Source organism: Emydura macquarii, unplaced genomic scaffold (genome assembly GCF_026122565.2).
Source record: "Emydura macquarii macquarii isolate MOO-44397 ecotype Brisbane River unplaced genomic scaffold, CSIRO-AGI_Emac_v2 contig_2897, whole genome shotgun sequence".
Taxonomy (NCBI): domain Eukaryota; kingdom Metazoa; phylum Chordata; order Testudines; family Chelidae; genus Emydura; species Emydura macquarii.
The window spans coordinates 14589404-14605356 of NW_027133034.1; the positions used below are offsets into that span (position 1 = coordinate 14589404).

General features: G+C 39.3%; 1 long non-coding RNA gene across 1 annotated transcript; it reads right to left on the reverse strand.

Annotated features, from left to right (window-relative positions):
• Positions 1-6551: 6551 nt before the first annotated feature.
• Positions 6552-15610, reverse strand: LOC137166959 (uncharacterized). The gene is made up of 3 exons (XR_010923900.1): positions 15264-15610; positions 11535-11653; positions 6552-6716 (listed from the first exon to the last, which is right to left on the reverse strand). It is a non-coding gene; the product is annotated as an uncharacterized lncRNA (long non-coding RNA).
• Between the last annotated feature and the right edge of the window lie 343 nt (positions 15611-15953).

Sequence of the window (15953 nt, forward strand, 5' to 3'; positions counted from 1 at the left end):
TGAACTTCTTAAAATACCTATGGATATAGTCCTTCAAACTGCCACATTAGTAGTTAGAACTATTTCCCAAGATTTACACAATAGTTCAAAGTTTGTCACGTATAGTTTAACCCAAAGCCCATTGAGTTCAATAACAATCTGCATATTGACTTCAGTGGGTTTTCAATCAGGTTCTAAGAGCAGCAGCATGGAGACAGTAGTTCAAGCTGAATTAGAGACCTTCATTGCACTAACTACAAGATAAATTAGACTCTTCACTTTGCTAATGTGTATTTCTTTTATTTGTTTAGCCTACACCTAACATAGCTAGCTATGTTTCTACCCTCTCCAAAGCTTTTCTTAAACACACTTCTCCAATGCCACTTAACAAGTGTCATCTTCCTTTAATCATAACCTGATCTTTAAAGGCAAAAAAAGTGTGTAACCCTCAGGATTCATGCATCACTGACCTGAGCAGCCACATAACCTTATTGTCATCCTCACTCATCTTCCTTCTAATAACTCATCTCCTTTCCCCACCCACCCCCCATCTCTCATTACGCCTGGCTGTAGCTTAAACCTAAATCTGCAGTCTGATCCTTGCAGCCAGATGCTTACACCTACAAAGAATCCCACTAGTCAATGAGGCTCTGCCCAGGTGTGTGCTGCTCAAATAGCAGTACCAAGTCCTAAGGGCTGATTTACATGTAGTTACACTGGTACAGAGACTATCCGTTGGGGTGTCCCCCAGCCCCCCCTTTTTTTTTGTTTTTGTTTTTAAAGTCCAAAAGAAAGTTATACCAGTACAACTCCTAGTGTGGGCACAGTTTTACTGGTATAAAATTGCCTTATTCTGATATAGCATATTTTCCTTCTCAGACATGAATAAGCTATGCTGGTTAAAAAAACCAAACAACTTTACAGCAATAGAACTGTGTCCCCACTAGGGGAGTTAAATATACTGATATAGCTAAAGCAGTATGATTTGTGTGTGTAGTCAAGGCAGTAGATTATAAATACAAACAATGTGTCTGTCCTGAGGAAAAGTCCCATACGAATGTATGAGGTTGAATAAATTAATACATTTGTATTTAGCAGATTTTAAAGGGCTTGTTGAGTAAGAAAATTAGGGTTAAACCTTTTAATAAAATATAAACTTAGGAGCCTGGGTTTTGCACAAAAAGTTATCTTGACATTTCTGGCCTTTCCAAGTCAGGCATTCTCTGAGTAATGGAAACCAACATGGTCCTGGATATCAGAGACTGAATGGCCTCTGCAAACCAGAAGTATAGCAATAGCTTGTACACATGCCTGCACATATCAGCGCAAGGCACGAAGTTTCCTTTCTGCAAGTATATTTTTCAACTCTTCACCTATAAGTTTTTAAACATCTATAATTGTAGAAACTGCTTTTACCCTGGAAAACCCTGTTGTGTACTTTTGTACATACATGTGTGTTGAAACTTTGCTTTATTGTGGCTTTTCTCCTCAGCCCTGCATTGGGGGCAATACAAAGCTGACCCTCCCCTCTGGGTGCACTAGTAGGGACTGCATGTTTAGGAAGTATAATGCTACCTTGGAGTCCTCAGTGCACAGAGAACCTGTGCTCATTGTACCAGACACCATGTACACTGCCACGTGTGGCTGGCTAACCCTGGATGGTACAGTTTTAGGAGAGAAAGTAGGGGGAGGGCAAGGCCATAGTCCTGCCTCAACTTTCATGACTTTCTGCTCTCTTAAGGTGATTAGATACCAGACATACTCAACTGGTGCAGAAACTGATCCCTACTAGTAATGAGATTGCAACTGTTGCCAGCCTCTTTACAAGGGCACAAGAAAGGGGAAGTCCCCCTCCCTCGTGCACCCACACAGGAGCCAGCTGTGATCTGATCCCAAATGTGCAAGTCTATTTAAAACATTATATAGAAATAACAGATGTTACTTTCAGAAAAAATGAATACCAGGCTATATAAAGTGGCAGTGAAAGCCTAGCTGTAAAATTGATCGGAGAGTTGGTACCAATATCAGAGAGGGAGAGGCGTTCCCTAAACCAAATGGAACTGTCAAAGCTGCTTGATGTTTGAATATAAAGCTGACTAAATTTGCTAGAGCTGATGATCTAAGCTTCCTTTAGTACAATGAAATCATTCACGGACTGAGTTTCAAAATCTCAGATTCTCGCTTCCCAGAACGACAACCCTATCAAGCCTCCCTTTGTCTATCTGAATCCTTTCCATAGATTTCACGGGACAGATCTTGGAGTCCAGATACATTTGCTCTTGATGCTAGTCAGAAAGGGTGAGGGCAAAGTTGGCTTGAAGCCATCTTCAACACACCTCCCCCAATCCTAGAATGGCTGCCTGAAGCAGCCAGGGTTCATTGGAGCACCCCAAAACACCAGCTCTAGGTCATCCAAAGATATCCCCCACTCTGGGGGATCCTCCAATAGCTGGGTAATCCAGCTTTAGGGTAGCTGTGTTGTGGCTGACCAATGCAGATTGCCCTAATGCACTAGAGGATCTGACCCCACATCTTCAGAAGGATGATCTTTTTTCTAACCTCTTTCTGTAGAGTGCAAAATATTACAGAAAAACTTGTCTTGTTTTTAGAGAAAGAACTGGTGAAAGTGTGTCACAAAAAGATGAACAGATACTAATAATTAAATGTTTAACAGAAACAATACAAACAAATTTGAATCCACAGCTTTTTCAAACTGAACTCTGTCACATTATCTGCCAGCCTACATGGAATCTTTGGTAAGAATCAAAGGTGTTTTATGAGTTCTGATATTATATGAAGTCCTGTGAATTTAACAGGAACAGAATGAAAAAAGCAATGTTACAAGCAACCATATATTGTCAGGAAGGAATTTTTTCTTTATGTACAGCATTCAACAATGCATTAGGTCCACTGTAAGAGGTTTTGGGGTTCTTGTGATGCATCAGATACAGTACTTATTACTGAAGACAAGGTTTAAGATTTGATGGATCCATGGTCTGATACAGTACAGCAGTCTGAATAGGTTTGGAAAAATACAAGAACAGTAATGTTCCAATGTACAGATTTGTTATCAGAACGTCCCTATTGTCTTCTTAATGTGCTTTCATACTCGTGTATGAATCGGACTAGTAAGCCAGCAGTTAAAGTTGTCAATATTATATATAAAAGTCAGTGGCTAGCAGAAAAGAACTTCCAATCATCCAGATTTAAGTGTAAACTAAAACAAATACATTAAAATGATGTGCCAGCTTAAGAACAGTGATAGAAGACTACAAAACACAGATGCTTTGCTAAGGGGCTAATTATTTTACATTTGTCATTTATCTTTGGTACTATGACCACCATGTATCCACACTTATGCTGATGCTTGAAATGGTGTGACTGATTGACAACAGGACATGTTGTCATTGGCCAATAATATTTAAGTTTCATACAGTTTTAGGTGCTGTTGTTTACATGAAATAGCCCATATCCTAATGTCCATTCTCTTCACATTTTATCACACACACACGTATCTGAGCATCTACCTCTAGAGGCATCAGTCTTTCTTATGGGATTTCATAAATTCTAATGTCCTTTAAAATAAAACAGTTCTAATGTCCTTTAAAACAGTTCTCAGAAGGCAAGTTCAACACCCCATGACTTATTCACAGCATGCTATTTTAAGTGTGTGATTCCCCAGAGCACTAGGTTTTTATCTTCTCCCCAGATACCAAATGAGAGGAAGGAGAGATCTCATCTGCTTGAGATTCTGCACTTCTCTCTTAAATGTCCTCAGCTGACCAGCTGAATCTTAATTGGTTAAGCATCAGCTAATTAACCAATGATCTCACCAAAGTGCACAGAGCAGTGAATCAGTCTTAGGCTACTCCCACACTGTCAAAAGATCATCCAAGAGACAAGGTGAGTGACAAGGTAGTAGACCAACTTTTGTTGGTGAGAGAGACAAGCTTTTGAGCTTCTTGAAGAAGAGCTCTGTGTAAACTCAAAAGATTGTCTCTCTAATCTCCTGGGACCAACATGGCTACACCACTACTACATACAAGGTCATAAGTCAATTTATGATATATTCTTCCTTGAAGTGGCCATGTTACATAAACAGACTCTCTACCCTAGCACTCCTCCTGTGCAGTGTATAAATGAAGTCATTGGGGGAAATAATTGAAGGTCTTTATTTTGATCTGTAAAGGCTCTTATGATTTGGGTATAGCTACTTGAGAAACTGCATCTCTTCTCATGCTATATCCAGAGGTGGTATCAACTCAAATACCCTTGCTAATAGTTCTCAGATTTAAATGTCTGGAACTGTTGGCAGCCCAAACCACTGGGCTGAAAGATAGTAGGAGGTCCTCCTCACCCTTTCTCCACCTCCACCTTGCTAAAATAGCACAGGCACTTAACTTTAAGAGAGGGTTTGAAGGTGAGAATTCCCCAGCAGACTGAGGCACCTCTCTGCAGCCCAGATTTAGGAGCCTCTCTCTGAGAGATGCATGGGGATTAGCACATATTCCTGTCTTCGGCACCCTCCTTGGCTAGTTTATGCAAAAAACCACCTAGCATGCTGGCTTTTGTGAATCCCATTCTGGGATACCTCTTTCCCCATTCACTGTGTAGGGAGCCTAGGTGAGGCTTTGTGAATCTTAGTGATTTTCTAGGCATGTTAAAGTTAGGTCAGGGGATGATGATCATCACCATGCCTATGTTTCTTTGTAAGTTTAGTCCTCTGAAATATATATAAATTTAGCCTTATAGTAGTAATGTAATATAGGAGGGTCCAATCCTATTCACATATCATCACCTGCATAAACTATTATGTAATTGATAATCCACAAAACCTTTTTCTTGTGAGGGACACAAAGACATTTTTACAGTGGGATTCTACCAGTGCTTTGAGAGCAGAATTTGGCCTATACTATTTAAAGACAATTTTTTGTAAATATAATGTATTTAAAATGGTAGCTATTACTACAGTAGTCAGTTCCCATCCTTGATATATTAGATTATATTTTCTTACTTAAAAATTAAAATGAAGTTTCTCTACAGAAAGAAATATTTTAAGTGTCTTTAGATTCCTGCATTCTCCAGTCCCTGCCTAAATTTCCTGTCCAATCAATTGTCACAATTTATTTACTGTTGATGCTCTTTGAACCTGTTTCCTTTTCCCAGAAATGCTTCCTCCCATATTTTGCTTGAGTGATTTTCCTACTTCAAAGGAAACCTGAATGGAATATAGGATGGACAGCAATCATTACACTTTGATCAGAGACTAATAATTGTAGCAAAGTAAATCTTTCTTCATTTCTTTCTCTCTCTTTTTATATATTAATTCTAGATTTTTCTAATTTTTTTTCGAGGGTCAGTTACAGAGGATCCCTCATTTTAAATATGAAAAGTTACATCTATATATAAACTCCAGAGGCGGCATAGCTTAAAATATATGTCTTTAATGAACAGGTATTGTAGCCTGATCCATGCCAAACATCAAATCAATTTATAGTATTTCCTGTTTTCATCTTCAAAGATAAGTTTGTGTTTTCTGTAGTGTCACCTTAATTCAACATATTGATCAGGGAAAATATATTATACTAGCTGCTTCTCCTTAGCTGGGTACATTTCATAGATTCCAAAGCCTTGAAGGGCTTGTGATCATCTAGTCTGACCTCATCCATAACTCAGGGCATAGAACTTCCACAAGATAATTTATTTTTAACTAGAACATATCTTTTAGAAATAACATACAATCTTTTCTTCTCTACATTATAACTGAAAATTTCACTATTTCAATCTAATAATGGATCAAATGCCATTTTTGGAATTCTTTTTCTTCCCAATATACTTAAAGAAAAATCCTCCTTATTGTCTCTAACTCTGCAGGCCATAGATTTCTCCCTCCTTTGCATGAGACATTGTTCAGATGTGTTTTAAATATTCCAGAATGACAAAAAAATTTAGGATAGAACACGGATATTTTGTAGGTGTTCCGTTATGCACAGAACTGCCATTCGTAACAATAGGAGTTCCAGATAAAATGAGTAGAATGTGCAGCAAAAATCTGCAGTGCAAATAGAAGCGAAGATTTTTGCCTAAAGGTTGATAAATCTCTAATTCAGCAGTTGTACATTACATGTGAATATACCTAAACTTTCATGACATAAAGGTAAAACATTATATGAAATAATTGTTCCTTGCATTTTTATAACCCTGCTGTTTAATTTTTGTTATTTGTGAAGATCCACTTTATTGGAAATATTTAGCCAAATACAAAACAAATTGCCTGCTATTTCAAACCTTCTCTCTTGATGTGTTTCTTTTTAACTTCCCCCACAATTTGTTCTCTGTATGCCTAAAAGCCTTGAAACTCAAGTGAAGACTTGAAATAAAAGCCTCTACAAAAATGTATTAAACGTCACTTTTTATCTTTTTTCCCTTGGGTTGTAAGTCACTTCATATGATGCAGCATTATAAAGAATAATTAAAAACTAAGGAAACACTCAAGTCAATCCAAAGATCTATAAAGCTTGAGGCTTACAGAGACTTAAAAAAATCCACCGCCAAAATGACAGTTTGGGTATTTCAGTGATTACACAGCAGCAGTTGTGATTTAAACATTTGACCATCATATTTATGAGTGTAGATAATAGAAAGCACATAGCAACGAGTACTCATAGATCCTAAGGTCCAGGACTGTCAAGGCCTGTGGTGATTAAAGTAGAATTCTTTGAAGTTAGTAGTTGCCACTGTGGGAGGATAACATAAGATGTATTCAATACGTTATGAAGTACTAAGATTAAAAAAAAGCCTAAAAGCTTTTCCAACATTTACATTTGTTTGTTGTTCCCTTTGGTCAACAAAAGATCTTTTAATAAAAGGGAGACATTTTGAACCTTCAGTATCAATGAGTTTTCAAGTTAGAATGCTACAGGTGCAACAAAAATGGCATCTCACTTATTTGCCTGCAGATTAAACCCAGAACATGATTTTTTGTTTGTTTGTTTTGACAGTGATATGAGTTCACCTTTAAAAAGTCACCTTAAAAAAATTATTAATTGGGAACATTTTGCTCAGTAGACTGCACACAGAAAAGGTGGGTCTAGTTACTGAATACTTTATTTTATGTGGATAAAGTCATTCCATAAAGATACTTTAGAATAAATTCAACCCTCCTAATTCAGGTCAATGTATTCAACCCTCCTAATTGAGGTCAATGTAAATTATCCCAATTTATACCAGAGTTAATTTTAAATAAAAGCATCCATGAAAAAGATTTATTATTATTCTTATTATTATTTAGAGATTTATTTATTCCACAAGATGGAAAGAGGCCTTGTACATAAGTTGTACACAGCAAATAAAAAGCAAAAGGAGATATTAGTCAGTCATGTCCTAGAAAAGAAATATGATTCACAAAAAAACCCCACACATTTGACACTGTACTGATACATTTTCAAAGACTTAAGCCTGCAAAGATAAACTATCTAGCCTGTGTTTTGCAGGTGAGCATGAATGGTCCCTCTGGTCTTCAAACCCACAAGTCTACACTACACCCCTGAAACAGGATAGGGGTCTTGCAGCACTAGGGCACACAGTTCATTTACACACCCTTTAATACTTTTAGCAAGTATTTAAGACCATAAAAGGTCTCCATGCATCAAAGTGAGAACACACAGCTAACTGGGAAGGCTTTGGCCAAGAGAACTCTGGCATATAAGGGCAAGCAATGCTTAAAATGAAGCGACCTCTCTAATGTGAGGTGACTGTATGACGACATGCAATAGAGGGAAATGATAACTTCATAATGGTGGGGGGATGAGAATCTAATAAAAGTGGACACTTCAATGAGTAGTAAATTAGAAGGGCAAGTGATTCCTTATTTTCATTGGCACTTGTTACTAAAAACAACCAGACAGCTGAGTTAAAGGAGCTTTGTATTAGTCACGCTCAGAACCATACAGCATATCTGTCTCCTTCCAGACACCTATGCAAGAAGGAAGATCCTCTCCACTTTGCTTTCTATTCCAGTTTCAAAGGAGAGTAGATCAAAGCCCACTACAGAATTTTTTACACATTCTTCTGAAGCAAGCCACTCTCAGAAACACGAATTGCCTTACTGGATTGGACGTGTGATCCGGTAAGGCAATTCATATATTTCTATATGGTCAGCCTTCACAAAACAAGAAACATGTTTTATGTTGTGCTTTAGGAAGTCTTCTTGGAACATAATAAGGATAATACTCAGCATGGGACTATAGTCACAGTAACTTGTACAGTTATCATATAACTACTTGGTTTCATCATAAGATTTACCTTAAAAAAGCCACTTTATTGCTTAATATACTCTTCTGCTGTGAGCATTATACCCTAAATTATGTCTTTATTTTGGGATTAATCTTCAGTGCTTCCTAAACAATGATATATTATATGCTTTGTGTATCCATTCAGCCTATTTCATATCATCTAAATAAATCTCATAATTGAATGTTTAAGTCTAAAAATTTAAATAAGGATTTTCATCATGACAGCTGACTCACAAGCATTTAAAAAACATACATGCTTCAATGAATAATATGATCAAACATACAATTTAAACTTCGATTAACAATAGATTAAACCAAATTGACTATGCAAGAGAAGCCTACATTGTATAATTTATGCATTTTACCCAGCGTTGTTCTCATTACTGTAAACAAAAGCAAATTAATCTACAGTGAACAGAAAACTACTGATGTTTTATATTTAGTTTTACAATTTTATTCATCAGTTTCCTTCCCAACCTTCACATAATAATCAAAAGCTATATGTGCATCAATGAGAAAATCAAGACAATGAGCTATGCACCATGTTTTCATTATTGACCCAGTAAAGTCAAATATGGTCATTCTTTCTCAGCTGTTAATTAGTCCAAATTCCCACCAATTTATTGATATTTCCACATTTCAGCTCTTGCCCTCAAGCCAGCACTCTGTTTTTCAGTCTACAATGATGGATGCTTAGGGATGAAACTATAAAAAGGTCCAAAATCTACTCAGGTGCAGATTTAAGAATAAAGGTCCAACTGGCAAGTTAACGGTGTGGCTTAATAATAGAGACCTATTTGAAAAGTCCCTAGATTCAAACAAGGGTATAAAAAAAAGGCCCAAGCTATTAGAGGCCAGATGGTACCTGCCAAGTTTGCTGGGACTTAAGGTTGAAGATCACAGAACCGAAACAAAATGAAGTGTCTGCTGACCTCCAGTTCCAACTCCAAGTATCACCAAGATTTGTGCCACCAAAAGCATTTCTCAGAATTGAAGTGTAAGGAAACCACCGTCATATTAAAGAGTCCAGCGTCTCACAGTATTCCCTTTTTATTAACATATTTCAGTACAGTACATTACGATTGGACATTGATCAGAAAACAGCTAAACTCAGATCTTGAGGCTTTCATAATGATGTGATCAGGAGCAAATATAGATTTGGATGTTGATTAAGGTCATGATGTAAATTCCTTACTTTCAGTCTAAAACTATGAAATTATACAGAAACGAAGGTCTGGCAAACCAAATGAATCTTAAAGTACAGAACCAGTACCAATGAGAACGTAATATAGTATAGTACCAATGTGTTAGAGGAAAAGATGTAGAAGTTATGCAATACCAATATGCAATAATAGCAGTAACAGAGCTGAATCCTGACATTATTAAACTGGCAGTTTTGTCAATGGGAGTATTACGTGCAGCTTTATGATAGCATTCACACACAAAAAAGGAGTCCCTTTTCAAACACATCTAGGAGAGTGCATGTGGACAACTCATTTAGAAAATCGTTTGATTAGTCCAAGTATAAATGTTGTGGAGGGGAAGAAGTTAACAGATTTTCAAGAAAAACTAGATTATATAGACAACTCATTTTCCAGAGCATGAGAAAATCCACCACCTTAGAAGAAGAGATCTTTTTTCTTCTAAGGAGAACTTCCTTAAACAGTCAATGTAGTAGTAATAAACTACTTTAAAACAACCAGTGCAGAAGTGAAAAACACCAGAAACTGGAAGAAAATAGAGAAATAAGGAAGAAGTGAGGTAATAAAAAGAGAACAGTGGTAAGAAGAAATACATTTGCAGGATTGTAAAAGCAAACCTAAATATAAGATTTTTTTTTTTTTTTTTTAAAGACCATATGCAATGTACGGTTGTGATGGTTAAACTATTTTTGGAATCATTAGACACTAAGAGGTTAACAATTTGGCTGAGTACCTATTAGTGACCCAGGTAAAAAGTAATAACTTGATTTAAGGACTTAAACTCTTCAATAGCCTTAAACTACTTTAAGGAGGTAACAATTTAAGCTGCTTTAAATGCTAAGATGTGTTAAAGCTCCGTTGAGGATTTTAAGTCATCTTAACCATTGAGACTACTTTAAAGAGTTAAACTGGCTTAGTTTCTTAAAGTATCTGATGGACTGATTTTAAAAAAATAAATAAGTTGCTGAGCACCTGCTACTGCCATTGACTGCCATGCATTAGGAAATCAGACCATGAACTCCCTAATGCGACTCAAGCTTGAGGAAACGTTTAAGGAGTTAAGCTGGTTTAAACTGTATGAGCTCTTCGTATATTTTTTCAGGTCATTATCCAAGATATTCCAAATAATCTCAGATGCTGCAGTTTTGTACAAAACCAAACCCAGGCTGAGCATGCATCACATCTCTAATGCCAAGTGCTAGTCTCTCACTCATTTTTATTTTTAAAAGCTGTCTCGGTGTGATTGAAGCAAACAATATTTATCATTACAAAGTCACCATGCACATTCTGAGGTGTTTCCTCTGAAGCATCAGGTGTTGGCAAGTGATCAGAAAGACAGGACACCAACAGGCTAAAACAACAAGACATTTAAACTGGTATGATAATTCCAAGATTTATATGTTCCAGATTTATTAGTACAGCTATTCTCCTCAGGTGAGCACATGCCAATAAATTTGTGAAAGCACAGAGTGCCTCAAACTGAAACACGTGAGAAACCCTGTTTTCAGACAGAAAATGGCATGTCACTATGGATTTCTAAGATGGCTTCCAGTCCCGACAGGCACTGTAGGCTATATTTTAGTGAAGAGATCGGACTGTTAGGATTTGAGGTATTTGTTCCTTTAAATGATCAGCAAGGGCAATGACAAGAGATGTTTGGTTTGTGTGTGTTTGTTATTTTAATATTCTTCGCCTTGCATCTTGCTGCCTTGTCACATCATACCAAGCATAATATGATGAGCTTTAACAGTATCTGACAGAGTGTAGCTAACACGCTGCAATGTGAGGGTGAGAAGAAAACCAGCAAAATTGATCTCTCTCCCCTGCTCTTTCCTCCTTAACATTTCTGAAGTAAATGAGAAACTTTATTTCTCTCCACAACCCCTATGAATAAAAGCAACTGGTTCCAGCCTCAGAAATTACATTCACTAGTATGAATTTCCTCAAGCTGCAACTTCATTCACTGTGGTCCTTGTAACAGAAAATTAACCCCAAATCAAATACTGCTTGCTCTGTATCAGTATTCAATGCACAGCTTCAAGAAAGTTCTTTTTCTTACCACTAGCAGCTCAGTTTTGTCATCTTATTGGGAAAAGGAGAAATAGTTCTGTTTTCTTTTTCTTGATTGCTCCGAGTTTTCCCACTCTGTTACACTCTCAGCAGGCATCTCAGCTCATGCTGAAAGAAAACAAAAAATGGTCATTTTGAATTCTAGCCTGGCATCTTACTTCCAGCTCATACCTCACCCCACCACACCTCAGGTTTTTTCTGTGAATTTTACATATCATTCAGTAAACGATAGTTTACTTGATTGCTTTCAAATAACGTCAGATTGCTGGACTTTTTCATATAATACAAAGCAAAGCAAAAGAAAAATGGGATGGATTAACCCCTACAAAAGTAGGATCACTAACTGTAGTGACACAATTAAAGCAGTACAATCCCCTAGAGTGAATGTAGTCCTATTGGTAGAAAGGTGTTTACACTGCTATAGTTTATTTTCATATGTGAACGGAAATACGTTACACAGGTATAAGGCATCTTTATACAAGTATTACACACTCACAAAAACTAGGTTTAAAACATTAATTTGCAAAGTCAAGCATTCAGAAGTTAGGAAATGCCACAATTAAATTTGTCTCTTTAACCTTAATGCAGCCCCCTTGTGTGTGTGTGTATTGTGATGTAATCTTTAATTGCAGGATCATATACTTTTTTTTCACAAGACCACTTCCTCATTCAGTTCACTGTTCATTGTTTTACCCCAATGTTCAATGTATGGCCTAGGCCTTACTTACTGTATACTGCTCAAAACTTACTTGGAAGACACAAAAATTTCTTCCTGGGCTTTTTAATGGCACTCACCACTGTAGTACCTGAGTGCTTCACAAATATTAATTTATTTTTACAACACCTCTGTGAGGTGTGGAGTGGTTTTATCCCCATTTTACAGATGGAGAATGCGCACAGGGATTAAAAGTATTCATTAATTTTGTGTGCCCAATTTAGACACCTAGGACCTCATTTTTCAGATCATGTAGCATTATACAATGCTTTACATGTTCAAAGAACAGCTCCCATTGGCTTCAGTTGCAACTGAGAGTGCTCAGCACTTCTGCAAATCAGACCTCAGAATCTCAAGTTGGGCACCCAGAAAACAAGCAACACACAATTAGTGACAAACTGTTAAAGTTTTGCTTCAGTGACTCGCCTAGCATCACATAGTAACTCTGTGGAAGAGGCAGGGATAGAATCCAGTTCTCCAGGAAAGCATTTAACATTACCCATAAGACCCTCATTTCTCTTCCAGCAATCCCCTGTATCTTTCACTACGCATAGTGTGACCATATGTTGTTCTGTTTTGCTCAAGACAGTCCCCTTTTTCAGCCCTGTCCTGGACATCCCGACTTGTCCCATTTGCTCTTGCCAATTGATCATCAATTGTGTGTAATTTACTAAGGTTTTAGAAAGCAAACTGAAAAATAGGACATTCGTTATGTGGTATTATATTGACACTCGTATGCAGAACTAGAAGCTTCAGTTACACCACATAGACCGCTGCCACTTGAGTTAATGGAGTAACCAAGAGCAATAAATGGTTGCCATCTTCTAGGTGGACCAACACTAAAAGATTGAGACACATGCCTCACCAATGGGTTTCACAGATATTTGCTGACAGCAGAGGCATGCTAAGAATCTTTGGTTGCATTCCAGGTTCTGGAAAGCATGAACATTCTTCTGTCCTACCTCTTCCCCACATTTGACTCATACTGATCTATCCCCTCCAAACTGTTTCTGCCCCAGTTGTGTCTCTTTGCCATTCCTAGTTCCTTATCACTATCTCAGTCTCTTTGCACAGCCAGCTTTAGTCTTCCCCTTGGAGTTTGCTGTCAACATCCCAATCTCCCCCCATTTCCACTCTTTCCCCCTCCCCACAATCAGTCCGAGTCTTCTGGTCTAGCCAGTCCCACTTCCCTGATTCTTCTTCAGTCTGTCTGTCTGCCTCCGTCTTCCTTTCTCCTCCCCACAATGGCTCCCAATATCCATCCACAGGGTCTTCATCCAATCTCAGTTTTCCCCTGCCTATTTCCTGGCTCTTGTTCTGGTTTCTTCACTCACCCAGTCCCAGTTCTCCCCTGCACTCATCTCCTTGTCAGATCTGTTTCCCCTTCCATTGCTCTCATTCCCACACACATACAGGTTCTTAGTCCCAGGCTCTTTTCCAACTAGCCTGTCTCCCCATCCCCTTCTCCAATCTCCCCCTCTCCAGCCAACTGGTTCCTAATCCTGTTTCCTTCAGTAGCTCCCCATCCCAACCCAACTCTCCTTGCCCACCTAGTCACAACCTCGTTTCCCCACCAGTTCCCAATTTCTTTGCCCAGTCAATCCCAGTCTCTCCCAATTTCTTTTCCCTCCTCTAGCCCTAGTCTCACCAGGCAATTTAACACAATCTACTCCATTCCCTCCCCCATCTGGCTTTTGTCCTCTCTGCATTCAGATCAGACTGTATCTTCCTCAACACTGCCTCAGCCCTGCAGAGAGTAATTGTGAATTGGGGCTCACCCAGAAACATCTGAAACAGTACGTACTGCCAGCCCCTGTGGAGCCATCCATGCTGCATCTGCTGACCCCAGGGCCTCGCCAAGTTCATGGCAGGCTCAGCTCCTGCTTCCCAGCCCAGCCCAGCCCAGCCCACTAGATGCAGCATCACTCCCCATCCCTGAGAGGATAGATGGGCTGCTGGAAGCAGGAAGCTCCAGGCAGGCCCCTGCTGTGGACACCTGATGCAGGAGCCACCCCCACAACAGTCGTGAGGAACAGCAGCACTAGCAGCCCCACTGACCATTCACATTTGGGTCTGCAGCTCTTCTGTCATGAGACAAGACTGGCAGGGCCAAATCTGAGTGGGCAGTGGGGCGGCCAGCTAACCACTGGTAATGGTATGTGCCATGCATAACATGTGTAGGGGGACAAGTGCCACAGGTTGAAAGCACAGGAAATATAGACTCCCAGCTTTTGGTTTCAGTGCCCGTCCCCACCCTGACCTGGAGCAACTAGGAATAGTCATTGCAGGGAAAGTCCTTTGAAGCCCTATCGCCCTGGCCTGGAGCATGCGCCGTTGCTTTATGAAGGAAGATGCAGTCTGCTCACACAGAGGAGCTGGGAGGAGAACAGAGCAAGCTCAGCTATTCTGGAGAGCTGGCCAATGCACAGATTGGTCAGGACATGCAGCTGCGAGAGGCTCAAACAGGCTGTGTAGCGAAACTGAGAGCTGTTTAATGGACTACACTTGCACTTCACTATTAAAAATGTTTAAGAAACCAAAAACCAAACTTAGCCAATTTCACTATCCAAGACAAAGTACTACAAGATGAAAAGAAAATATACATAGCCTCCTTCCAGGAATACATCTTATCTCACAACACATTTCCCTTGCACAGAAGCTGTGCTTTCCAAGAGCCTCCCCTGGCATCGATAATTATAAAGGGTTTGTGGGGGATGGAGGGTTGGAAATAAGAATAGGAAACAAGAATCTGGCAGCCAGGCGGCAGCTGTCAAGAGGAAATAGATTAGCCAGTTCAAGCAGCATATCCTCAATGAGCAGAGGAAGGAAATTTTTTAAGAGAGCCCCACATTTTGTGACTTCACCCCACACATGTGGAAGCAGATTTATGACTGCTCATTTCTGGAAAGGCTCCCAGCTTTTGACTGTGATTCTACCAGCTATGTGCAAACTGCCCCATCCAAAGTCAATGAATGAATTTCAGTCAGAGGGTTTACTACTCACCCTTCTGGCACCTCTTTGCGGCCACATCCGGGGATTTGCTCCAGACCAGTCTGATGCCCTCTCCTTTGGTTGTTTGCCATGACTCTCTCTCGCTCCCTGGACTCAATTAGTCCATCTTCATAACTCAGTGCTCCCTCTTCATGGTTTGGTCCTCCAGCCTGCTCATTACTGTTTTCCCCTTCCAGGGTATCAAAATTTCACTAGATGATCTGTCTCAAGCAATCATCCATTCTACTGCCCGTACTATGCCACTTCCCCAGTGGCTGTTAGATGAAACCATAGCTTATGCTTCTCCTAGACCTTCACTTCCGCTGTAGCCCACGTCCCACCTCAATAGTGAATGATTGCAGAATTCTTTCTGGTGGTCCCCTGTGGGGCTCTACTTCCTGATTTTATATTATCTCAGTCTGCTGCTATGCAGCTGGGCTTCATCATCCATCAGACCCCATCTGCCCTGATTCTCCTCCAGGTGCAACCTGTCATAGGGTTAAGTAACCCATTTTCTCTATTCTGGCTTTGTATGGGGTAGACACCCCAACACAGGGCCTCACATTGTTAGCCCATCTGGGCTACATTCAACTTTATTTTGTTCTTACATCTGTAGGATGTAATCTCAGGATTTAAATATGGACCATAGCAAAGGTAGAGAGACAAGGTGAAATCAGAATACTCCCATTGATTTCAATAATA